We start from the raw sequence: 19,102 nt of genomic DNA on the forward strand, positions 1-19,102 counted from the left end.
ACCCCCTCCTCCCCCCAGCGCCTTGAGACCCTCACGGGTATGTAGCGCGCTTTACAAATGATTTGATTGATTGATTGATTGATTGATGTTCCTCTTGGTTGTTCTGATTCGGTTGTGGAATTCCATCATGGCATCCTTGTAGGTGGAGTAGCTGTCGGTTGTCTTGGTGTACCTCCAGTTCTTCTCCAGGCGTCTGCAGGGGCGCCTGGCTTCTTGGAGATCGGTGGTGAACCAGGTGGCTTTCCTGGGGTGCTGTTTTCTGGGGTTGCATAGCGGGGTGAGCTCGTCAGCGCAGTTGAAGATTCAAGTGTGGAGTCCTCTGGCTGCGATATTTGCGTCGGTTGCCCAGACGGGGTTGTCTCGTGTGAAGGTGGAGTTCAGTTATTTGTCGGTAACCTTGCTCTAGTTTCTTCGTGGTGGGCGGGGGGTGGTTTTGGTGCCTTGGGTTTGTCAACAGTGAAGTGAACACTGGTGGTTGCGCTGTGTGGCTGAAGTGAACGCTGTTGTCTGCAGCGAGGATGGGGTCGAAGGTATGTCCTGCTCTGTTTGTGGGTTTGGTGACGAGTTGGTTGAGTCCGATGTTGGCGAGGTTGTTCCGGAGGATGGCGGAGTTGGGGGTCGCTGGGGTTGTCGAGGTGGAAGTTAAGGTCTCCAATGAGTATGTAGTTTATGGATGCGATGGTATGGGGTGTGATGAAGTCTGTGATGGTGGTAGCGAAGGTTGTCCGGGGACCAGGGGGTCTGTAGACGAGGATTCCTTGGAGTGTGGCTCTGGGGCTGGTCCAGATCTGGAAGTGCAGGTGTTCGGTGGGGGGGAAGGTTTTGCTGGAGGTGGTGAGGCAGAGGGTGCTCCTGTGGGCGATGGCGAGGCCCCCTACCGGGTGGTTGGGACGGTCCTTCCTCTGGAACTTGTATCCATCCGGGATGGCGGTGTTGATGTCGGGGGCGGAGGCGGAGTTGGTCCAGGTCTCTGTGAAGAAGGCAATGTCGGGCGAGAGGGAGTCAAGTAGGTCTCAGATCTCTATGGCGTGTTTGTGTACGGAGCGCACGTTGAGGAGGATGCATCTCAGGGTGTAGTCGGCGCAGGTGTTGGCAGTGCCGGAGGTCGGGGAGGTGGTGAAGGTCTGATGGCAGTGGAGGCCGGAGTACTGGCCGTAGGTTGAGTTCGGCGAGGCCTGTTGGCAGTCTGAGTCTTCCGGAGTTGAGTGCGAGGAGGGTGGCAGAGTTGTAGCGGTGGAGGGTCGTGGATCCAGGGTTCCTGGCGCTCGTCGCGGTCGGGTCGCCGACGGGTGCAGACTGGATTGCCTTAGGCATGCCAGCGGCGCTTACGCTGCGCGACTGCTCAGCGGCCACCATTAAGTAGGGGAGGGGCGCGGTACGAGAGGCTGGGAGATGGGAGCGGGGGTTGTGCAGGGGGGAGGGGCCGTGGGGCTGCAGCGGAGGGAAAATGCTTCAGAGAGTGCAGAAGGTTTAAGAAGAAAGTTAAGGGAAAAAGAATTACACCATAAAGGCACACAGTAAAAAGAATTACACCATAAAAGGCACACAATAAAAAGAATTACACCACAGCTCAATTGAGACACCAGGCAGGCAGAGGCAGGCGCAGCTCTGAAGTGGCCGGAGTCTGACTGCAGCCGTGAGCCCTGAACTGCAGGAAGGGTTCAGCCCTGCGGTGAAGCGTCGGGTTAGCGAAGCTGCCGGGGAGAGGGTGGACCTAGGTCAGAGGTCACAGACCTAGGCTGGAGGTCACGGTCCTTCCTCCGTCCTGATTACAATGATTATCTGCACGTCTGTCTCTCATGCCTTCTATTCCATCACAATGTTAGGCGCTGCACCACAAGCCAAGAGTATTGTCAAGACAAAGGGAGAGGATGTGGCCTTACGAACAGAGCTGCCCTCTTTTTGTTTTTTAATTCTGTTATTATTGTTTTAACGGGTACAAAGAGAGAACAAACCATGTTAATGAGAGCTGCCGACTTTGCAGATGGGAAACCAGGGTCGAGCCTCTGGGCAAATCACTTAGGGGCATATTAACAACGAGGCGATAAAAAATTATCGCCGCTTTTGCGGCCGTTTTCGGCCGAAAAGCGGCGATAATTTTATCGCATTATTTACAAGGACACGCTATCGCGTGTTTCCTTGAATCAGCTCCTGTTTAGTTCACGCCTCACTTTGCATCTCTAATGAGATGCAAAGTAGGCGTTCCCTGCAAAAACTAAGGGAAAATTATCTCTAACTGCCCTACTCCATATTTACAATACGGCCCAGGACACCCTTAGCGATGTAAAATACAGCATTAACCACTGTTATTGCCGGTATTTTACGTCTGCTAATTTACATGACTACCCTATCTATGACATGGGAGGTGGATTCAGTGGCTGAATCCACATCTCCCTATCATCAAGGTTTCTTCTATCGCTGCGGGAATATCGCTGGTTTACCAGTGATATTCCCGCATAACGCCACTTTTGATGTAAAATTTATCGCCCTGGAGTAACGCGTTGTTAATAACGCGTTATCCAGGCGATAAATTACAGCGATAGGCAGCGATAAATATAAAAGCGCTAAGCGCGCTTTGCGATATTTATCGCCGTCTGTTGCTGATATGCCCCTATATCTCCCTGTGCCTACCAAAAATGAATGTGTCCTTGTGTAACGTAACTGGTGCTCATGTAAAACGCTCCAATATCTTCAGGTCGAGTTCGCGCTATATAAATCTGGAATATTGCATATTAATAATTCCACATTTGTAACTTGACACCAAAACACCTCCTACTTTCCATCACAGCAATTTTAACACTCTGTCAACCATTCATTCCTGCACGGTATGGCATGTTATTCATCTGCAATTTCTTATATGCCCCTCATCGCCGCATGAACAGCTATACACATGCTACACAACATAATTAAACCTTTTTTGGAGCTTGGAGGGCTGTGCGGAAAATGTAACAACTGGGATTCCTTGACCTTTGAATATCTGTGCGAGTGGCGTTACAGGGAAGGCGGAGGCGGGTGCCTTTCTTTTAGTAAAAGGCCAGGATATTTATAGGCCTACAGTAACAAATGCATGTGTAGTGCTGCAAGCTGCAGCAGTGCGCACACAAACACACACTACACGTAATGAAGCAAATCGTGAATGTGTATGTGCATTGGTGTGTAACAGGGGTCAACATATCTAAAGATTAAAAGGCAATTTTACAGTAAGGAAAAAATACAACAGCCTTCTGAAGCAATCAGAGGTCTTCAAACCCGACAATGTTGTGAACAATGTTAATGGGTTAATGTGATCCCAACAGGGGTGCATTTAGAGTTGTGTTGAACCCTCAGGGGCACAGTGTAGACATCAGTTAGACCGTACGGCTGATGAGTAAGAGAAAAAGAGCCAGAGAATCCAAAAGTGAAGGAGATCAAGTAGATTTTCTGTGACTGCAATGCAGAAACTATGCTAGAGCCCAAATAACAGAGTATTATACACATACTGAAAATAAATTAAACAGCCTCTCAGTACTGAAAGGTCCTAATGCAGCATCCATGAAAGAAAGGGGAGAGCGGGTAGACAGGTGATTGCCAACTGAGGGAGTGGCCTGCAAGTGAAAAGTTCTCAACTTACTGCTGACTCAATATCAGCCTGTACAACTCATTCAATAGAATCCTGCTAAGTTTGATTGCTCATTGAGTCAATAGGAACGGTGCAGAGACAGAATACAGATGTAAAAATATCGACTTGAACAAATATCAAGTTGCAAAAATCGTGGGTCAGAAATATCAAAATACTGATTCTCAAGGTCAAGAATATCGATTTTAGGTAAGTAATATGGATGTTAAAAATATCGAAGTGTTTAATATCGTTTGCAAAAATATAGGGGCCGATTCGTTCCTGGAAAAACCGGGTACGAATCGTCGGATGGAGCGTTTTCTCCATCCGACTCGTACCCGGGAAAACCACCTTACAAACCCGCAAGTACGATTCGTACAGAAACACCATTTCCTTACGAATCGTAAAAAACACCGACCAGCTAAAATATACCCACAATTCCGATCCGGGACACCGCGTATGCGACATTCGCACTGAGTCAGGCAGCGTTTTACGGACCAGCAAGTACGATTCGTACCCACAGCACTTCGCACGGCAATATTTTTACGGGACCCAAAAAGTGCCGGAAAAGCTAAGTACGCCACGATGCACGGCGAAAAGAGGGCCCGGTACGCACCGTACCCCCATCCCTACACGTCCGCACCGTACCCCCACCCCGTATGTACGGTGCGTACCCCCACCGCCCGTATGTACGGTGCGTACCCCCACCCCCCGTAGGTACGGTGAATACCCCCACCCCGTAGGTACGGTGCGTACCCGCACCCCACGTATGCTACGCGCTGGGGGTACGCACCGTACATACGGGGGGTGGGGGTACGCACCATACATATGGGGGGTGGGGGTACGCTCCATACATATGGGCTGGGGTGGGGGTATGCACCGTACGTACGGGGTGGAGGTACGCACTATACCTACAGGGTGGGGTGGGGGTACGCTCCGTACCTATGGGGTGGGGTGGGTGTACGGCGCGTACATGGGGGGCTGGGGGTACGGCGCGTACTTGGGGGGTGGGCTGGGGGGGTGTTCGGCGTGTATGCGGGCACATGTTTAGACGTCTCCATGGTTGCTATGGGAGTTCGCTCCATCCGGTGTTTTTTCCATACGGTTGTGCATTCGGACGGACGGGACAGATCGTACTTGCGCGCTCGGACTTCAGTTTCCCGATTCGTACGTAAGACTGTCCGGGGACGTGTCGGACACTTTTTCCGACCCGAGGACGTGTCGGGGAATTTTCCCAAGCGATTCGGATGGATTTTTTAACATACGAATCGTACTTGCCAGTTTGTACGGGACTTGTACGATTCATACGTAAAAAAAAATCCGGATACGATTCGTACGGGGAATATTTTTAACGGATTGGAATCGGCACCATATTTGTTAAAAATATTGTTTGTTTACTAATGTTATGTATTTTAGTATTTATTTTATATGTATCTGTTGTATTTTTTTTGTATAAGAATTGTTAGTTTTTTAATGTATTTGTTAAATATATAGAGGCCGATTCCGATCCGGGTCGGAAGGGCACCGAACGCGATCCGGCCGGAAAAACTACGAGCCATACACGTGTTTTCCGCCTGACTCGTACAGCTGTACGAGCAAGCAAGTACGATGCGAGCTACATGAAATTCACCGACGGAGTCGTTTCCGGGTCCGAACCTCTCCGTATGTCTCGGTCATAAGCTAACCGTGGCGTGCAATGGATGCGATTTACGACCGAGCCAGTATGATGCAAGCGTCGGACAGCCTGTGTGAGCCGGAGTATCCGGCTCGCAAATCGTCCAGGTGGTTGCCTTTGGGGGTCCGCGTCGGACCCCCTGTCACCCGCAGACCTACGACTCGGACACAGGGGGAGACCCAAGGGCCCCCCAACACAGGCATGTACGGTGCGGATGGTACCAACGCGTACTCACTGTAGGGGGTGCACTTGTCCGCTACGTACCCATTCAGTCAATGGGAGCCCATGTACGCGTCGTACGACCGGCTCCCATTGACTTCTATGGGAGTCCGACCGAACCGAGTCCGACAGCATACGGCCGCATCGTACTCGCTCGGTCGGACTGCAGGACTCCGGCTCGGTCGGAAAACACTCCGGATCTGACTCGGTCAGAGTGCTTTCCGACCCGGATCGGAATCGGCACCTTAGTAGTTAATTTTTTTTTTTTTTTTAATTATGCGTTTTTAGTTCCGTAGCGGGTTGTGGGTTTATAGGCGAATTGTGTGGGAAGTAATTTGAATATATTAAATATATTGATTATTGTTTATTTATTAATATTTGTTTAATTGAGATGTTATGGTGTTATATGTGTAAGGTAATTTATGATTAATTAATTAATAATTGGCTGTTAATTAACTTTAATTAATTCATTGGCAATTAGTTTTGGTAATTGTGTAATTAATTTTAGGTGTGTGTTGTGGTTATAGATCTATCATCGTTCATTAGTTCACTTCGCCACCCCATTTCAGAGCCAGCCTGGAATATATCTGGGTCAAAACAGGCGCGGTGAGCAAAATAACGATAGATTTAACCCAGATTTGTGACTGGGGGTGAATGTCTGACAATGTTCAACATTTCGTCCATCATCTTTTTGTGTTGCATTTTCACCCTAAGAGGGAAGGGTGTGCCCAGACGTGGGTCCTGTGCTCTCTACGCCTCCGGTTTCAAGCTAGCCTGGCTGATGAGGGGTGATGCCCCAAAACTGGTCCCAGGAGGCTTGTTTTCTGGTCCAGGGAGTAGGTACTCACCTATCAGTTCGAGCTGGACTGTTCCCATGAGGAACAGGGTCAAGCCTGATTTGCATATGGCTGGGTCCAAACTGGAATGGCGTGGTGAGCAAAATAACAATGGATTAAACCCAGATCTCTCACTGGGGGTGAATGTTTGACAATGTTTAACATTCTGTCCATCATCTTTTTGTGTTACTCTGAGGGAAAGCCCGACTGCATGAGGTCTGGTTTGGTGTCACCTGCAAGATAAAAGTACTATCTGAAGCTGGATAAATATTTCTAATTTAAAGATAAAGCTTGCTATTATAATATCATGATGCAGTAACTGTCTGGAACCAGCTACCCCTCCAAGCATATGTTGACTGCTTCATCGCCTTTGACCGTATTCAGCACTACACTGCCCTTCAGCAAGGTGTGAGCTATAGAAATACCACGTACATAAATAGTTTCATTCATGCACTTAAATCATAGATCTAATTCTAGGGGCTTAATTCTGCAAGTGTAAGATCTCTTGTGTATCCTTAGGGACAGCTCCGCTATGTGAGATAGGAGCCTGTAAGGTTTATATTATTCAATTGATCATTTTCTGGGAAGAGGTGTTAAGGACCCCTTTAAGTTTGACTTCTCAGTGCCATTTCAGAAACCCCACTTTAGAAATCCTAAGATTTCATCTGTAGAAAGGCATCATCAGCCATTAAAGTTCTCAGAGAGAAATCTCTAGCAGAAGACCCCAAACGTCCCTTGTAAATTACATCCTACAACGTTTGGCTTCTGCTGCTGACATACTGTATCTAGAAAGGCACCATTAGAAACGAATATGTGCCATAAATCCCACGTGCATTCAGACCACGGACGTGGCTCAACCCTAACATGAAGACTTGTTGCTTAGCTTCACCCACCCCGACCAGCACTCTACTACCTACACTCATTCTGTAACTTGCTTGCACACTTGTGTTGTCTGGAGTCCTCATACCCATATGTGGCATGTGGAGCGCTCTTATGAGGTATAAGTACATTATTGTACCCTTGGTGCCGCCTCATGAAAACAAATGAAAGCCACTGAGAAAAACTGATGTGACATTTGCGGTTGCTTTTAAACTTGTTTTGGCAACTTAAAATTGCTCAGCAATTGAAGATCACTGAACTAGCCCGGGTGCAAGAAGGCAATAATATGAAAACCGAGACTGGCAAACAGACATATCTTTCTTTTAACCTCTATATATAAGTAAATGTGTATGTATCCATCAATATAGGTATTTATTACACAGGCACACATAAACATACATCAAAGAGATAAGTAGAGAGAGAAAATAGTTTTACGAAGCAATACATTGTTGCACTACAACTTTGCAGCCTTTCCAGAGGGGACTGCTACCTAGGAATGTGTTCTTTGAAACGGTATGCCCTTGTGTGACATCATGTTCTGAAACGTATGGCTCCTTGACCTAAAGCAGAGAGTTCAAGCAAAGAGCAGTCATCCTTACTCCCTTGTGCTTCGTTACAACAACTCTGAATGTGCGGGGGCAGAGACGAGCCCAGCCCTGGCAGGACAGAATGTCTCCTCTCTCCCTGCGGGGATGCCATCAGCCATAGGTGAACCCCCTGCCTCCCGTCTGCATAAGAGGTGACCTGAGTGTGCCGCCTGCACACGGACTCCTTTTCGCCGCTTTAAGGAACGGCAGAACGAACACAAATCTCGGTAGGTGCCCACATACTGGCTGAGTACAGCCACAGGGAAACTGGCAGAAATAAACGCCTTACTTGTTTCTGTGGAACGTGCAGTGGCACTTGGGTAAGGGTAGTCTGTCTAGCAACGTGATGGGCATGTGTGCTTCACTTGCATGTTATGATCTCTGCCCGGGACCAGCGCCCACAGTATCCACAGGTCGTAACCAGAGGACATTCCCTGGCCTCGCATCGCCTGAGCTCAGTATCAGTTCCCCGTTAAATGCACCGTGCATTGACCGTTAACTGCGAGCTTTAACCCCCACCACTGCATTCCAGTATTGCTGTTTTTAGATCTACACATTTTCAATAAGATCTGTGGCCCCGTGGAAGCATTTCATGCCACTAGGGTGACCAACTGGCATAGGTGGAAATTCAGGACGATAAGTGTAAAAATTCAGGACAAATGGTCAAAAGCCAAGACAAAAATTCAGGACAGAAGGTTAAAATTCAGGACAAAACGTTGGGACAAAGGGTTCGTTTTACAGACACATCTGAGGAAGTTGTGCGAAAGTATATAAGTAAGTAAATAGACAATCACTTAAGTACAATTTAAAATGGGAGATGAGTTTGCTTAACGGCGTCTCGGTAATGACCCTGAACATCCTATGATTCGGGGCAAACAAATCACTTAATCGCCCCGAGCCTAACAAAGAATGAATATGTGTCCTAATGTAACGTAACCGGTGCTATGTAAAGCGCTCTGATACCTGATTGGGTCATGTTCGTGCTATATAAAACTCTGCAAAAAAAAAAGAAGTTTATAGTAGGTTAAGAAAATTGTGCACTTCACGGATTTCCGGTATGTGCGCAGCTTTGAGCAACTGTGCAGGTCTTTGGGATTTCATATTTTTTTTTTTTTTTTTTTTTTTTTTTGAAACCGTTTATTACAAAACTCAAAAAATATACAAAGATGGGCCTACAACCTTCCGGCCGGCCGCTAGTAGACAAAAGGAGTATATGATACACATTGTAGAGCGTGCGTTGCGGCTGAGGAAGATGCACAGGAGTTAGCAGCGTTGATAGCCACACCATCCGGACCCCACTGTACGGTTTCATTTTAAACTGAAAAAACAACCAGAAAAACAAACCCACAAGGCAATCCACAATCCGAAATAGCAGCATGTGCTCCCCTGAGAGGGGGACCCTACCAGTCCATAGGAGTATCAAGAAGGGGAAGAGATCAGGACTAGGGCTGGGTAAACTCAATGCTCGGAACAAGGAAGATGGGTCGGCTAAGGGGATGGGGCAGGCGACGGATCGGGCAATAACGGCGGAGCACAAATTCCCCCGCGGTAGGCGTTCCAGGGGCCCCATACTTTCACCCATGTCCCAGGCTTACCTCTCGCCACATACACCACCTTTTCCCGAAACATGCACCAATCCATATGTTCCTTCCAGGCCGAGACAGTCGGGGACCTCTGGGATCCCCACAGTTGAGCAATATCACGCTTGGCCACCATATATCCCAGAGTCACCCACCACGTCTGTGGCGCCGAGTAGTCGATAGGTTCCCACACATTCAACAGGCATCTCCTCGCTTCGGGTAGCAGCACCACATGCGTAACCACACGCAGGACCTCATGCACACCACGCCAGAATCGCTCCACCTCCGGGCATTCCCACAGTATATGTTGAAAGGTCCGCAAAGCGCCACACCCACGCTTACACAACCCGTCCACAGCATAACCCATACGCAGGAGCCTTGGCCCCGTCATGTAGACTCTGTGGAGTATCTTGAGCTGGACGAAGCGAAGGCGGGCCGGTATGGCCACCTCTTTCGGGGAGGCCACCGCAGAGGTCCAGTCCTCGTCGTCCAGCTCCAGTCCATCGGCAACCCAAGCCTCACGAAGGGCAGTCAGCAATCCCGAGCGGTCATTGATCAGTTTTTTGTAGATCAGTGAGATCGTGCTGTCCGGAACGTGTCCATCCAGCACTCTATCCTCCAGGGGGGAATACTCCGGGATGGATGCAACGTCCGGGAAGACGGAGCCCAGTGCGTGACGGATCTGCAAATACCGAAAGTACTCTCTGTCATGCAACTGGAATTCCGTCTGCAGCATCTCGAACGTTTTAAATCCTCCCCTCGTCCAGAGATCCCCCACTTTGCTGATGCCTATCATGTCCCACTTCTCGAAGCCCTTCGAGGTCCACAGGGAGCCCAACTGCTCGGACGCGTATAGTGGCGATGCCCGGGTCAGACGGTCCTTCCACCCCATCGCCACATTGGCTGCGTGCCACACACGCACCATGACACGCGTGGGGCCGGTCAGCCGAGCGTCGGGCGCGCTGGAGTAGAGCGCTCGATTATAGTCCCCACCCGAGAGTAGCATCTTATCCATTTCGAATGCCGGGTTTAAGGTGGGCCCGTACAGGCCGTGATTAATCGCAGCCAGCTGGGAGGCCCAATAGTACCGTTTGATATCCGGGAGGGCGATCCCTCCGTCATACCATGGGAGCGTCAGCTTCGCCGGCGTGATACGCGGCCTCCCGTCCCAGAACAGGCCGCGCTGCAAACTCTCCACCTCACGGAAGTAGCGCGCTGGGACGAGGTCCATGGTGTTCTGCAAGGCGTACAGGAAACGCGGCAGAGACATCATCTTAAACAATGCCGCCCGGCCGAGCGGCGAAAGCGGCAAGCGCCGCCAGCGCGTGACATCTTCCTTCAGGCGCAGGAGGGGGGGAAGCAAGTTCCGATCATACCGGGCCTCCGGGTCCAGAGTAATGAAGACACCCAGGTACCGAAATCCCTGCGGGGCGATCTGGATCGGACAGCCCCGCGGGAGAATAGGAGCCTCCCCAGAGAGAACATACACACACGATTTAGCCCAGTTGATGACAAGGCTGGAGTTACGACCAAATGAATGCAAAACATCAACCAGTACTATCAGTGATTTACGTGGGGAAGCTAGGTACAGAAGGATGTCATCAGCGTATAGGGATACGCGGTCCTCATACTCGGGGATCCAACGGAGACCACGGATGGAAGGCTCCCACCGCAGCCACTCCGCCAGGGGCTCCAAGGCAAGCGCAAAAAGGAGCGGCGATAAGGGGCAGCCCTGCCGCGTGCCCCGGCCCAGCTCGAACGGAGCCGATACTCTACCGTTCACCACCACCTGCGCCAATGGGCCCGAATACAGCAATTTGACCCAACTGATGAACCCAGCGCCAAAGCCAAACTTCGCAAGCATCGCCCAGATGTATGGCCATTCAAGCGTGTCAAACGCCATAGTGGCGTCCAAGGACGCCAAAATGGCCGGCTCCCGGATGTACTGAACACGTGCGAGCACCCCATGCAAACGCCGCAAGTTAAGGGCCGTGCTACGATGGGGAATAAAGCCGGACTGATCCTGGTGAACCAGGTCGCCCACCACGCCGACCAGCCGATTGGCCAGGACCTTGGCGAGAATTTTGGGCTCTGCGTTCAGTAGCGAAATGGGCCGATAGGATGTAACCCGGTCCCGAGGTCTCCCCTCCTTATGGATAACCACGATTGTAGCCAGACGCTGGTCCAGCGGGAGGGAGCCCACCGAATGAGCCTCCAGGAACATCGATCGGAGATGTGGAGCCAGCGTATCCGGTCGCAACTTGTACAACTCGATGGGGAGACCATTAGGACCCATGGCCTTGCCGGAAGCGACCGAACTGTGGTAAATATTTCTCCTTTACCGGGACTGAATTTGATACAGGAACATAATAAAATAGCTCAATGAAATGAGAGGCAGAATCCGTGATATTAGAGTTTCAGAATGGGCTTTATTCCAATAAGCGATTATAATCGGATGCTTCAAGTTCCATCACCACGGGAGTTCAGGAAGTGAAGTACATACTTTATTGACAAGCAGTAACTTTTATAATACATACATCATAATGAAGTGAATACAGTAGGCGTAACAATTGATAAGGACATTGACGTTTTGGTGTGCGTAGCCGAAAATGGGTGTAATAATGAGTAAAAAGGAACATGATTGGCTATGATGTAATACATAGGTGGATCTATAAGATAATACTTGGCATTGATGCGCGCGCAGCAGTCTGACGTATAATTGACGTATAACTAGGGGGTGACGAGGACTTGACATTTAGCTCTACGTGTGGAGACAAGAAGTCTGGGGGGTCAAGTCAACCTAATCCCAAATCATATCTACATCCTATGTTTAAAGAACTATGTTATCCATAAAAGAAGGACTCTCGGACAGAATCTATTCTATACTGACTGTGCGTGCGTGTACAAGCGTCTAGGTGTCTACACTGAATGCGAGGGGGTAGGAATATTCCATGGTAACAGGGCTATGAATTACTTGCATGAGGACAGAGAAGATGGGCCTTTTTGCTTGGTAACTGGAAGAATGTTTACTTAAGCTACTAGGCAGGAATGCATCGGCTGAGGGGGAAGCAGATAATTCGAAGGTGAAATACAGTTCTTGGCAGAGAATAGGCTGATGTCAGGCTTCGTGAGCCGCGCAGAGAATGAGACAAAGTTCATGGTCACGGATGCAGGCTTGAACTGGAGCTTTCAGAGACAGAAGGCAAAAGGAGTTCGATGACAGAATCAGGGCCTTTTTGCCTGAACTGTAAAATGGCATAAGTGAACCATATAAAGCCGGTGGCCTTTCATATTTAGGAATGGAATATCCAGCCCATTTATGGCGGATCTGACAGAGGACATGTTGACGATGGACGCACATGTGTTTGCGTCATTATTACTGGAACTGGAGGGAGCATACATGTACTTGCGACATGCACATAGAACCGTTGGGGTCCAAGATAGGGGACATAACTGACCAGAAAAATCCATATTTCCACATTCCCTCCTTGTCCCCTTCTTGCCCTTCACGAGATATCAATCTTCATCAATCCATTTATCTGTTCATATAGCATCATTTGTTCTTCTTTCTTCTTCCGGGATCTTGAATGAAAATCTTGATGTGGAATGCACGATGTGGCACACAGACCACAAATTGCTGGTCCACATTGCAGACATAGACAGCAACTGAATAGTATGAAAAAGCTTATACCTAGGAAGGATAGAACTCTCCATCCCCAGGCTGATACCGTATTCCAAAACCAACTGGACCAAGTCCAAGTGCCTGGGTTCTGGTGTATCTGGCTTACTATCTTATGAAGGCGAGTGATGGCTTTATATACGGATGGCGAATTTTCTGGTATGAATACGCAGCAACTTGATCCGATGACCCTACAAGCTCCGCCCCTATCAGCCAGGATGACGTCAAGGACAAGACGATTTTGAAGCACAACAATCCGCATAGCAGACTGTTCTTCTGTTAAATTGCCTAAGGCGGAAATAGTTTCATTCACTACTGCTTCAAGGGTTCTAGTTAATCTACGTATTAGCTTACTATTAGTAACAGTACCTATATAGGGAAAGATGCCTTTATTGAAATCTACATACTTGTCCCATGCCGTCTCAGTGTAATCGACAATGGGGAGATCTCTCCGTTCTCTATTGTGTACTAAATGAATATTTCTGTAATAATCAGGAGGAGCTAGGAAAACAGGTGGCAAAAGGAATGCTATGTAGCAGGTACCATCCCAATCTAGAGGTAGACGCATATATGCAGTCTGACCACATATAAAGTAGGAGTGGCGAGAAGTTCTGAATGAAGATTTGCCTTGATCACTGAATTCTACTGTAGTAGTGCATTTACTATGGCCCATATGTATAGAACCAACCTTTCTTACACACAATTCACCCTTTGCAGGGAATACTGACATGGTGGGTAAGACTAGCTCAACTTCGGATACGACATTTAGAATCATGAGATTAGGTGTAAAATTACCTAATCCATATACTTCATTTTCTGGATCAGTTCCTGTTCTTTTGGGGCGACCCTCCTTGTCAGGGTAGCAGACTTTGAGTAAAACTAGGTTCAGGTTTCCCCATATCCAATGGTCTTGGTAAACTGCTGTGTCTGAGTCTATGGAATTAATTAAACTGAACCATGCTCCACAGGAGCCATTATGTGTAAATGGGTGCGGAAAGAATGGCAGGACTCCTTCATAATTCTGATAGGGAGGGAGTCGGCCACACACCCAACAATTGGTGGCGTTACTAGTCTGATGGGAATGGTGTAACATACTAATGAAAGTGTTATTGCGCAGCGCAAGTCTATAAGACAATTCATGCGGAGGTAAGTCACTAAAAGAATGTTCAGCAGTAACATTATAAACATGTCTAGAAATAGGGTAATATATATGCAACAACATACTTGTAATAGTTATTAAAAGACTCAATAAAAACAAGATTAATAATGTCACTATGCAGTGGCTACGCAGTGATTTACAATACGCCTGTCGTTTCAACATTTTTCCGGTATTTCCTCTACTTAGGTCCAGGGGATACATGTCAGAGACAATTCAACCGCTTCACCTTGGAGAGGACTTAAACAATCAAATTGCTCGACTTGGTGGGCCTAAGCTTTAGTTTGTAAAGTTCGCTTTCCGTTTTTTCCACCAAAGGAAGTTTTGAATCAGTCTGTGAGGGAGTGCAGGGCACAGTGTCTATATCTGAAGGTAGTCCATGAAATTTTTTTATGTGACTTGAATGAATCCACCCCTTGCGGCCCTCGATCTTCACGGCTGTTCTTGTGGTCAACAGGACCAACTTGGGTGCTTTCCACCTGGGCTCCAGTTGATTTTTCCTGTCGAAATTTCTCACAAAGACAAGATTACCCGGAACAACGTCATGGGGTTTCGCCTCAGTGTTGTCGGGAAAGGCTGCAGCTACCTGTGAACGAGAAGATTGTAGTGCAGACATCAAGGAAGCCAAGTAATCTGTCAGCATATTACAGTCAATATCAGTTATTTTGCGTGGTATAGGCGTCCCCCACATATTCGGTGGTCTACCGAAGATCACCTCATACGGGGATAGCCCTGTTCTAGAGTGTGCTACCATTCTCATGTAAAAGAGTGCAACTGGTAATGCTACTATCCAGTCGACACCTTTCTCTCTGCATATTTTGGACAGTCTGATTTTCAGTGTCTGGTTATGTCTTTCTACGAGACCTGCTGCCTCGGGATGTCGGACACAGTGGAATTTCCACTGATAACCTAACAGAAGTGAAACGTGTTTCATTAATTCGGATGAGAACGGCTGGCCGTTATCTGAGTAGACAACACGTGGTAAACCGTATCGTGGGAAGAATTCTCGAACCAACTGTTTGGCAGTAGTCGGGGCAGTGTAATCTGAAACTGGGTACGCCTCTGTCCAACGGGACAGAGCGCAGACAACCACGAGAACATATTTGAATCCTCGACATCGTTCCATCTGGATATAATCCATCTTTAGGACTTCAAAAGGGTGATCAGGAGGCTGAAATCCACCCTGTTCTACGGGAACACCTTTTCCCGGGTTGAACTGGCAACAGATCATACAGGTACGGACCTTTTGTTTGGCTGCTGCTCGTAAATGCTTATTAAACCAAATGTGTTGAATGCTATCTAGCATAGCTTTTTCTCCTAGATGTGCTGGACTATGTATAGTGTTGATTACGACTTGGACCATTGAATCAGGGAGGAACCACACAGACCTTTCCTTCATCATCCATCCCTGGTCCGTTTGGATCCCTCCTAATTCAGTCCATTTCTTTATTTCGTCTGGTGTAGCATGTGTCTGTATGTCAATTACGTCAAGAGTAGGATCTTTAACTGTCATACAATGTGTCGGTGTCGGGACTATTGTCTTTGTCATATCGGGTGTTTGAATTTGAGCAGTCAGTTTAGCTATTCTGTCGGCTAGATCATTGCCTTGAGAAATGGTATCAGTAACTTTTGTATGGGCTTTACATTTCATAATTGATATTGCAGTGGGTAGATGTATTGCATCTAATAATGCATGAATGAGGGGTCCGTGCTGAATGTGGGCACCGTGGGAAGTTAAATAACCTCTCTCTCGCCACAGCACGCCGAAGTCATGTACAACTCCGAATGCATAACGTGAATCAGTGTATATGTTGACTTTTTTATTCGTGGCTTGAATACAGGCTTGTGTCAGAGCGATGAGCTCTGCGGCTTGAGCTGACAAAGTATTTATACGATTAGTTTCAATAACTTCAGTATCGGTTGTGACTGCATAAGCGGCTACTAACTCTCCTGTACTTGTTCTCATGCATGAACCATCGACATAAAATGTCAAGTCTGGTTCTGACAATGGAACATCGGTCAAGTCTTGTCTGGGTTTTGTCGTTACAGTAATGACTTCAATACAGTCATGGATTAGTGGGTCTGTTCCGATTACTGGCAAAAGTGTGGCAGGATTCAATGTGTTACAGCGTCTTATTTCTATATGCGGCTGAAACAGTGTCAGTTCATACCCTGTAAGTCGTGCTACGGTCAAGTGTTGTGTTTGTGTTCTATTTACAAGAACCTCTACTGCGTGTGGTACTTGAACTGTCAATGGATGTCCTAACACTATGGCATCGCTTTGTCTGATTGCTAAAGCTGTCGCTGCTACTGATTTCAGGCACGCAGGCAAAGCCTGAGCTACTGGATCTAATGTACTAGAAAAATAAGCACATGGTTTGTGTGCTCCTGCTTGTTCCTGTGTGAGTACTGACAAGGCAGTACCTTCGCGTTCTGTAACAAAGAGTGTAAACTGTTTTCTGTAACATGGTGTTGCTAAAACTGGTGCTTGACATAAAGCTTTCTTTAGGCTTTCAAAAGCTTGTGTATGTTCCTGAGTCCAAAGGAGAACAGTCGATGTGGCTGCCTCCTGGGTTGTCAACTGAATGAGTGGTTTTGCTAGGAATGCATATTGCGGGATCCACTGTCTACAATATGAAGTGAGGCCTATGAAAGCCCGCACCTCCTTTTGTGTCTTAGGTGTTGGCATGTTAACTATCAACTGAATGCGGTCGGGTGTAAGCTGCCTTCCCTCCTTGTCCAGCGAGTGTCCAAGATAAACAACTCGCTGGACACAGAATTGCAGCTTAGAAGGGGAAACCTTGTGTCCTTTTTCGGCTAGAAATTGTAAAACTGTCAGTGACGCTTTTTCACATTCAGCTTCGCTTCTTGCAGTGATCAGCAGATCATCGACGTATTGAAACAGAGCCGTGTTAACTGGCATGTGGATACTGTCAAGTTCTCGTTTCAATGCTTGGCTATAGATGCTGGGGCTTTCTGTAAATCCTTGAGGTGCGCGTGAGAATTTAAAGCTACGTCCATTTAAACTAAATCCGAACAAATATTGGCTTTCCGGATCTATTGGGACGCTGAAAAAGGCATTCTTGAGATCGATTACAGTGAAGAATGTCGCTTCGGAATCAATAGCTGTCAGTAATGACGAGATATCTGGGACCACAGGGAATTGTGGCACAATACATTTGTTTAACTCGCGCAGGTCAATAACCAATCGATATACTGGCGGGGCCTTCGGATCTGTTCGTTTAAGAATCGGTATTATCGGTGAATTACATATATTGGAGTCTGTTTCCACAACTACTCCTTGGGCAATGAGCTCGTCAATGATTTGTAGTAAAGCCACTACAGCATCTGGTGGTAACTTGTATTGTCGCATTCGTGGTAGCACCACTCCTGCCTTTAGTGTGACTCGATATGGTGTAATATTCATGCAACCAACATCAGTAGGGCCTTGTGCCCATAGACGTGTAGGTAAAGTCTGTAGTCGGGGATCCATGTCTCTAGATACATAGTGACCTTTAAAATCACGTAAAAACAATCTTACTCCTTCCGGAGAACAACATATTATAGCTCCTAGGGCTTTTAACGTTTTTATTCCTAATAGATTTTCTGGACATGATTTAGTAAGCAGTAAATCTGTAGTTCGGGTCAGAGGTCCTATCGTGAGTGGCAGAGGCTGTGACACTTCATTAACAATAGGTTTGCCTGAAAAACCAAGGGAAATATTTTGTGAGCCTGAGAAGGGTGCCCCTGGAACTTCACTACGTTTTATAGTTGTTCGACTTGCCCCTGTATCGAGTAAAAATTTTCTATCTTGACCTAATAATTTACTATGTACATAAGGTCCTTCTTGATCCACAGGAATCTCGATAAGGGGTAAGTCAACTTCCCTCTCTAGGCTAGTTCATGCGTAACGCTGATACTCGGGATATTCATACTGTGCGGTCTGATACATTTGTCGTGTTGTTGTTTGTGTGGCAGCAACAGGTAATGGGGGTGCAGCTGGTACAAACTGTATTGGCTGTTGTGCGGCTGGCATTGCCTGGACATGCTGTATAGCTCCTTGTTCATTCTGGTCTTGTCTTAGTGGCCGTGATCTTTCTTGTGTTTTACCTATGGCGATATTATGTTTTAGAACTGGACAATCGTGTACGTAATGGCCTGGCTTTTTACAATAATTGCATGTCCCTTTTACAGGTCCTGCTGAATCGGAATGTGTCATACCCTTTTTATGTCCTTCGGCTGGGACCGTCTGGGAAACTAGCATTTTCATTTTTGTGTCTTTCATGCGTCTGTGTTCATGTTCTTGTTCCTCTTTAATTCTATTGTGGTGGTACTGTAACATTTGTAACATTTGTGTTGGAGTGTTACCTTGCCAGGTACTCTCGAATTTTAATACTCTATTCTTTACTGGAGGCAGAGCATTTTCTACTAATTTTGTTACAAACAGATGTGGGTATGATTCGCTACTTGCTTTTATGCCACTATTTATACCAAAACATTTTTCGAAACGGGCATAGTAATCACTAGTGTCTTCATCTTGCTTCTGTTTACAGGCTGAAATTGTACCCCAATCTTCCTTTTTCGTAGTTAATAATCGTGGCAGTACCTGTACTAGTAGTCCTGGTAATGCCTTAGTTTTGTCCCCAAGCCCCGAACCTGGACCTCGGGCCCTTTCTTCTGCTTCTAATGCTGACCATTCTATCTTTTGATCACCTACCTCCCACTCTTTTTCTTTGAGTTTCTCATAAATGCCAGCAGGCATCAACACCTTTAATATTGTCATAATGTCGGGGTAGGTATACTCTCCCATGAGTAACATGTCTTTAATTTCTCGGTGAAACCCCGCTGGGTCCTTGTCATGACTGGGTACTACTTTCTTCATTTCTAATAATTCTA

The sequence above is a fragment of the Triturus cristatus genome, chromosome 3_2 (assembly GCF_964204655.1).
Source record: "Triturus cristatus chromosome 3_2, aTriCri1.1, whole genome shotgun sequence".
Lineage (NCBI taxonomy): Eukaryota > Metazoa > Chordata > Amphibia > Caudata > Salamandridae > Triturus > Triturus cristatus.